The 8,580-nt window shown below is 46.1% G+C and overlaps 1 long non-coding RNA gene across 1 annotated transcript; it reads left to right on the forward strand.

Annotated features, from left to right (window-relative positions):
* The first annotated feature begins 620 nt into the window (after nucleotides 1-620).
* Nucleotides 621-6,960, forward strand: LOC144454773 (uncharacterized). The gene is made up of 3 exons (XR_013483301.1): nucleotides 621-785; nucleotides 2,350-2,467; nucleotides 6,876-6,960. It is a non-coding gene; the product is annotated as an uncharacterized LOC144454773 (long non-coding RNA).
* Nucleotides 6,961-8,580: the final 1,620 nt, after the last annotated feature.

The following is an 8,580-nucleotide window of genomic DNA, read 5'->3' on the forward strand; positions in this document are numbered from 1 at the left end:
AACAAAATTGGTCGAGAATACACGTGACCGTGGTCCTGCCGCGGCCTTCCCTGAGGGTGCACGCAGCATGTGACTGGGAGAGCCCCCAGGGCCTTCCTCGCCCCGTGGCTCGTGGGGTCGCTTTGGGATCCTGGCCCCTCCTGGATGGAGGCGAACACGCGCCTGCCCACGACCCCGCCTGCTGGGGAGTCCGGGGGAGTGGGAGACAAGGGAGGTCCGGGTAACGGTGCAGGGCTGCAGAGAGGGGCGTGGGGCGCGCGTCAGCTGAGACCACGCGTGATTCTGAGGGGGGGCTCAGTGCCCACGGGGGTCTCCTGCAGCGCGGCCTCGGAGGCTGCTCCACACAAACGTGGCGACGCAGCGGTAGGAGCAGGGGCCACGGAGCCTCAGTTTCCCTATATGTCAAAGGGGGGGCTGCATGACGCACCCGAAAGGGCCCGCGAGCGGGGGACTGAGGGGCTCTGACAGCCGCGCTTCCGCACCCCCTGCCAACCTCCCCCGCAACGCCCTTCACTTCCCCTCTTCATTCATTTCCAAGCCCCGCTCCTTGTCCCCATGACCCCACTAGGCGCATGCGCACGCATGACGACCATTGTTCTCCGCCCCAGGGACCTGTGCGCTCACTCCGGCGAGTGGGGGCGGGCCGGGGCTGGCGGGCCGAGCCGGCGCTTTCGCGTAGGCGGCGTGGGCCATGACGCCACCACGTCCTGACGTCTCCCCCCCGGGAGCGCGGTTGCCTGGGTGACTGGGAAAGCCGTTTCCGACCCAGCGGAGCCGAGGTCGAGGTGAGACGCCGGCTTCGCTTCTCCGGGGCCGGGCCGGGGATGCTGCCCCTCCCCCGGGAGCAGCCGTGACCTTGATCCTGAGGGGCCTCGTCTGCTGGGGCTCAGCGAGGGGAGGGCCGTGAGCGTGGGGGGCGTGCGCCCCTTGCCCGGCAGCCGCGCGCTCCCTGCCTTGCCCCTCCCTCCCTCCGCCTCCTCCTCCCCTGCCCATCCCCCATCCTTCCATCCCTTCTCCCCTCCTCCCTCTCCCCCTGCCCACCCCTTCTCCTGCTTGTCCCTTCTCCCCTTTCCCTCCTTCCCTCCTGCTCCCCTTGCCCATCCCTCCTCCCCCTCTGCCTTCTGCCCTCTATCTCTCCTTCCTCCCCTGTCAATCCCTCCTTCCTCCTTCTCTTGTCCCCTAACCTACTCCTCCCTCTTCTTATCCCCCGTTTCTCCTCCTTTGTCTATCCCTCCTTCCTCCCCTTCCTCCTCGCCTCCCCTCCTTCCCCTTCCCTCTGTTTTATCCCCCTTCCTTCCCTCCCCTTTTCATCCTCCCCTCCTCTCCTTCCTTTATTACCTTCCTTCTAGCCTATCCTTCCTGTTCATCTTCCTCCCCTTTTCTTCTCTTCCCTCCTCCCCTATTACCCCCTATTTTCTCCTTCCGTTTCCCTCTTCTCCCTCTTTCCGCCTCTCCTCTCTTCATTTCTTTTCCTTCCACTCCTTTCATCCTTCCCCACCTCCTTCTAGCTCCTTCCTCTTCCACTCCTCCATCTCTTCTCTCCTTCCTTCCCTTCATTCTCTTCCCTCATTCCCACCCCTCCCTCCATTCCCTGGGGTTCTCTCCCTTTATCTCCCATACTCTCTTCTCTAACCCTTTCCCCTTCCTTTGTCATGAGACAGCTGATGGAGTGGTTAGCACTGGACCACTGGAATGTAGTCAGGAAGACCTGAGTTCAAATTTGGCCTCAGACACTTACTAGCAGTGTGACCTTGGACAGGTCATTTGACCGCTATTTACCTCAGTCTCAACTATAAAATAGGGATAATAATAGCACTTATCTTGTGGGTTGTTGTGAAGATCAAATGAGGTAATATTTGTAAAAAAGCATTTAGCACAGTGCACAGCACAGAGAAGGTGCTATATAGATTCCTTTCCCTTCCTTATTCTTCCTCTTTTCTACTCTCCCCCTCCTTCTCTGCCTTTTGCCTTCTTTCCCCTACTCTTCTTTCTATTTTCCTCATCTCCCATTCCCCTTCCTCTCTTTTCTCATCCCCTTCTATCCCACCTCTTCCCTCCTGCTTTGCTTCTCCTTGTCTCTCTCTCCCTCTCCTCTCCACCCTCTTAAGACTACCCCTTCCCCTCGTTCCCTCTTTTGTCATTTACAGGCCGGCTCCCCTCTAAAAAAGGTCTCTCCAGAGTCATGAGGCCTCTCTATTCACCACCCCCCTCTGCCTGCTTCCACACTCTGGTCCTTCAGGAAAGGGCTGATTGTGAGGTTTACACAGTTGCCTCAAGCACCATTTTTAAAGCCTTGCCAATTTTCTGGCAGGCTTGGGAACTAAGCCGTTCAATCCCGACTTCTTGCAGGCCACGTCAGACACTGGAGGTCCCTGGCAGGTTTTTGCCTTCGGAGAAGTGGCATGACTTGGAGCCAAGAAGAGCTAGTTTGGGTCTGGGGTGGCCCCAACTGTGTGACCTCAGACAGGCAAGTCGATTACCTGACTTCCTCATCTGTAAAATGGGAGTGATAATGGTAGCCTGTAGTACCTGACTCACAGGCCTCTTGTGAACATCAAATAAGGTGATATTTGCAAAGTGCTCTGCAACTTGAAAGCATTCTTTCTCATACGTAGATATGTGTATATATATGTGTGTGTATATATATATATATATAATATATACATACCACACACACACATACGTATGTATACACACCTATCCACACACATACCACACACACACACACACACACACACACACACACACACACATACATATCTATCTATGTATTACCAAGTGGGGAAGGCATCCTGTAAGGCCACCATTTTGAATTATATCTTTGTCCCCCCAGGACCAGCCTAGTTAAGGTCAAAGAGGATAATACTAAGAATAACTAACATTTATGTAACACTTGAAGATTTGAAAAGCTCGTTATGTATATTATCTCATTTGACCCTTACAATATCCCTGTGAGGTAGGTGCAATTATTATTATTCCCATTTTACAGATGAGGAAATGGAAGCAGACATCGGTTGTGACTAGTTCAGGGTCCCACAGCTAGTAAGTATCGGAGGCAGGATTTGAACCCAGGTTTTCCTGGCTCCTCAAGTCTATGCTGTATCCATTGTGCCATCATTCAGTTTGACCGTGATTTTCAGCCGCATGAAATTTTCAACCAAAGCAAGTCTGGTGCTGAGTTGTAGAGGGATTATGTTGGTCCCAATCTGTATTTGTACCGGGAGTTCCCCTATCTACCAGATAACAGATCTCTGAGGGACTGAAGTAAGCCTCTTCTCCTTTGGCTTTCTTGCCACTTTTCCTGCCTTGGTTCTTATCACCTTATGGAAACTCTCTCCAGTGGCATCCTCGTCTCCAGATCTCACAGTCTTGCTTAAGTGTTCATCCTTGACCTCTCTGCATCATCTGGCACTGTTCATCTTCTTGAGATGTTCTTCCCTTGGCTTCTACTCTTCTGGTTTCTTCCTACCCGTCCTGACTGCTCCATCTCTGTTTCCTTCAGTGTTTCCTCTTTTCCCGCCCCCATAAATGTAACTGTTCCCAGGGTTTCTGTCTTCGGCTTTCTTCTTTATTCTCTGCAGAGTCTCCCTTGACACTGGTTTAGGGGGAAAAGGACTGACCTTGAAGTCCAGAGACTTGAGCTGGAGTCTTATCTTTGCTATCTACTGGCTGTGTGGCCCTGGGTATTTGTCATCTCAGAGGCTCCCTTTCTTATCTCTTAAATAGAGATTAAAATACTTGTAGTACCCACCACCTACAATTACTTTAAGGAAAGGGCTTTATAAACCTTAAAATACCATAGGAATGTGGATCATTACTATTACCTCATCTATTCCTGCCCTTTCAACTGTCTGTTGCTTTTTTGCCAATCACTCCTAAATCTATCGCCTGCCCTGGTGTCTCACTACAGTCTCAGCGTGCCCCCAACAGAACTCACTGTTTTCACCCTTCAGCAAGCTCATCCTCTTTGTTGTTGTTCAGTCATTTCCCATCTGGGGTTTTCTTGGCAAAGATACTGGGATGGTTTGCCATTTCCTCCTCCAGTTCATTTTACAGAAAAGGAAACTGAGGCAAACTGGGTGAAGTGACTTATCCAGGGTCATACAGCTAGTAAGTGTCTGAGGCTGGATTTGAACTCAGGTCTTCCTGACCCCAGGCCCAGTGCTTTATCTATTGCAGTGCCACCTAGCAGCCCTACCCGGACTTGAAACTTGGTCTTTTCTCTTCACCCTTCACACCCAATCACTCTCTGACTTTGGTTGTTTCTATGTCACAATTAGCTCTTTCAAGTCTATCCCATTTTCTCTATTCCTCTGCAAGGCCAGGCCCACATTACTTTAAAAAATGTTTTATCGATATCCTTTGTCATTATGTCATAGTCATTTCTGGGAGGAAGAAAAGCCTGAATCTTCCCTTGAAACAACAGTAAAAGGAGTTTAAAAAAAAAAGCACCGAGGATAGCACCTCCAGGTGACATTGCATACAGTGTTTTGGCCTGGCCCCTTGTTGCTGAATTTGCCCACTTATCTATTGGGGGATCCCTGTTACTTCTTGGTGGGCTGTTGCAATAGTATTGAAAGCTGCTTCCTGCCCCTTGGAGAACGTTCCTCTTTTACAGCCTGGCCACAATAATTTTGCTGAAGCTTTCAGAATCTTTCATTGATTCCCTATTGCCTCTCAAATGAAGTCCAAACTCTAACTCTGGTGTCCTTGCCCCAATCCAACAGCTCTAGCCTTATTTTTCTCTTCTTCCATAAGTGTACTTGGTTCTCTGGCCAAAATGACTACTCTTCCCTGATGGTGACCCACCTTTCACTCCTCAGGAACTTTGTTAATCCTTGAGTCCCCTTTCCTCAGAGTGACTTAGAGTGACTTGTGACTTAGAGTCCTGGTCATTCCCCAAGGCCCAGCTCAAACACTCTTCTCTTTATGAAACCTTTAGGCCTGTCAGCTGGACTAGAGGTCTCCCACCTTGGAACCTCCATGATACTTTCTTTGTATCTCTCTTGTGAAACTTACACTCAGTAAGCTACTTGACAACAAGAATTGTTTCTTCTTCTTGTGTCTTTTTTTGAACACCAATAATATTTATTGAATGAATGAATGAATTTTCTTCTGTTGGCGTAGTGATATCTTGTAGTATCTTGACCACACTGTTTGAATATGCATAGAGTCATTTGTGAAGGCATTCTTATACTGAGATGTATAATGTAGAGTTAAAATAAGACATGCTTTATCACCATATTTCCATGCTAACGAAAAGATTGTTGAATGGTATTTGGCCAGTAGATATCTGTAACTATATCTATATCATATCTGAGATATAAATGTAATATACCATGCCACAGAATACCATCTGAGGTCAAATAAAGTCATAAGGAATTCCTACTGATATTTCTAGTTAAAAAAAAAAACAACAGCATTACAAGGGCAGCTAGGTGGCACAGGGGATAGAGCTCTGGCCTTGGAGTCAGGAGGGCCTGAGTTCAAATATGACCTCAGACACTTGACACTTACTAGCTGTGTGACCCTGGGAAAGTCACTGAACCCTAACTGCCTAAGCAAAAAACAAAAAACCAAAAACCCAAAATAATGTATCAACCTCATATTGAGAATCAGTATGTAATGATTACAGTAAGAAAAACTGTTGTTAGTATTTGTCTTGTTAATTTTCCATTCTAACAATAGATTGTTATCCATGGCTTGGTCTATTGTTATATGTTAATGTCAGTTTGTTCTGAGATATAAAAAGAGAATGATGATAGATTCTCTTGTAGTCTGTATGGAAGAAATAGCATGCTAATATTATACTTTTTTCACAATGACCTTGAGTAGTTAGGAAGGGTGTTTGTATTAACAAATGAAATAATGAATCCTCTCCCCCAGTGGCAGCAAACATCTGAATAATATAAAAGGACCCAAAATGCTGCTAAGGCGAGAACAGTATTTGAATAGTAATTGATCCATGGAGCATGTGGGCAAGGCATTCTGTTCCCTTGGCCAGTGGTAGGAAGAGGGAAATACTAAAAAAAAACACAACCACCACCTTCCCCAGTCTTAAGAACATTCTGGTCTTTTGAAAGATTAATAGAGAGCTGAAACCTTTATTAGGGAATAATTATCAAATAACAATCTGTTAAAGGAAAATGTTTCCATTAAGAGATTATCCTATTTCCAGTGACAAGAAAATATTGGCACAGTCTTTGATGCATTGACAAAAAAGCCTCTTGCCTACTCTCTGTGTATTTTTTTGGCGCAAATTTTAATGGAAGAAGCTGAAATATAAATATTTTGACTTTTACTTTTTCATTAAAAAAGTATGCCAGAATAAACTGTCATCCCTGTCATCCACTGTGTTAAAGTACTATGTTTAATCATTGTTTTACTAGTAACTTTTTCAGAAATCAACTTTCCAAATGAAATAAATCTATGTCTATATATATATATATATATATATATATATATGTATGTATGTATGTATGTATGTATGTATGTATGTATGTATGTATTTAAAGTTTAAGATATTGATCTCTGTTCTCTATTCCTAAGCAAGTAGTGGTTTGACATTACTAAAGAAAATACTTTTAGGCTGTTAAGTCTCTAAGGAAGGGATTAGCAATGTTTTAAAGAGTAGAACTCATGAGAGCACATTGTTTACTCAGCAGAGCAACTAGTAACATGATTTTCCTATGATTTAGGCATAACTAGGTATTGTGAGAAAACCACAATAGCATCTCTTGACTCAAGATCAATGAAACTTCTGTTGAAGTAGAAAATGCATCCTCAGAAATTCCCACACATTTATATTTGCTGTTTAACTTTCCCCTCAATTAGTTAACAAATTCTGACTGTCTGTGATTATCAACATTTTTTAGGCACCTTCTGACTTCTGTAAGTGTGTCTTGGGACAGTATGGACCGGCATATTCCCATACATGCGTTGCCTGAAGAAATCCAAAAGGTATGACATTTTATCATTCCATCTAGACATGAGAAATGCTTTAGAATTAGAAGAATTAATTTGGAGTTTTTCTCTATCTTCCATCAAGATTGTGTGGGGAGGTTTTTAATAAGGAATATGGATATGGCACTTAGTTATATTCCTATAAGTAGTCTACAAGCCACATTTTTGTCAGGTTGTTTTTTATGGCTTTATAAAAGAGAGGCCACTTACAGGAATTGACTTGGTTGCCCCTTTTGCAATGCTAGATTTGCTCTGACCTCCCAGGCTGTCCCAAGTACTCGGATTCAGCTGCAGGCCAAAGGGTTATTGTCAACCTTTTCATCCTTTAGTGTGATAGACCTTTGTACTTTAGTTAAAAACTACAAGGAACTCTTCATCCACCGTTATGGATTCTGGACTGCCAATTTTGTGTTCAATCCCTTTGTCTTTTCACGGTCCCTTCCTCTGCTGACATCTTGGTTGCAGACATCCTGTTTCTGCTTTCCTAGGTATCACACAGCCAGTAATCTTGTTGGAACTAGACACCCAAGCCCAAGACTGCGTTCTTGACGCAGGCTCAGATGCCAGAACAGTACGTTGAAACCATGGCACTGAATTTGCTTTTCTTCTTTGTTCAAGCGGAGGACAGGAGCCAAGTGAAGCAGCAGGGGCTAGGCATCAGTTCAGGGTAGAAAGGTGATCCTGCACGCTTTCCTTCTGGGAGTAATCAGTCAATAGGAAGCAACTGGACAAGCCTGAAGAATGAGGGTGCTGGAAGACTTTACAGATAAGCTTTTCTTTTAGTTGATAGGAGGGCATGCTGTGTGTTCAGAGCACTGTTCTAGGTACAGCAGAGATACAAAGATGGACCACAGGGGTCCTACATCAGAAAGTTTACAATCTAGTTGTGGAGAAAACCAGACAAAAATGAATGATGCAAGGAAGTGTGTCATTGAGGGGTACTGGGTAATAAATATGTAGGAATTCAGGAGAAGCCAAGAACTGTGTGGATTGCTTCTTGAAAGGGATAGACACAGAGCTGAACATTGAAGAATGTTCAGGTGGGATTCGGGGAGGTAGAGGGAAGGAGGAAGCAAGTTGGAAGGTCTTGAGTTGGAAGGAGTAGGGAGATGGGGTCAAGTGAGGAAGGAGATAAAGTTGGAGAATTCCACTGGGACAACTTCTGGCTCCAGAGGTCGGCTGTTCTTTAGCTAGGGGGACACCCCTGTGGGAATGGCAGAATGAAAGTTTGCATTGTAATAAGCAGCCCTTAAGAATTCAGTTCCTGTTTGGAAGTAAAAGGCAGTGAAATCTGCATCCAGCCAGCCTGCTTTCCTCAGGCTGTCTCCCACGGAGGGAGAAGGAAGAGCCTCAGCTCATGTTCCTGGGCTCCTTCCCTTAGAGTCATGTATCTCCTGTCCACAGGCTGTTTGTTATGTGAAGGCCTCTGTGGGCTAAGCAGGTGGACTGTTAGACGAGCTTCTCCGGTTGGACTTCAGTGTTTACCTCTCCATCCCAATAGAGTTATCCAGTTTTGTGATCTCTCCAGAGTTACTGAGTTTGCCACCTGTCTTCACCTTCCTGGAGAGCCCCTACCTGCAGCAGCTGCAGCCACAGCCCCCAGGGTCAGAACCACAT

The sequence above is a fragment of the Phascolarctos cinereus genome, unplaced genomic scaffold, assembly GCF_003287225.1.
Source record: "Phascolarctos cinereus isolate Bilbo 61053 unplaced genomic scaffold, phaCin_HiC Scaffold_7;HRSCAF=346, whole genome shotgun sequence".
Lineage (NCBI taxonomy): Eukaryota > Metazoa > Chordata > Mammalia > Diprotodontia > Phascolarctidae > Phascolarctos > Phascolarctos cinereus.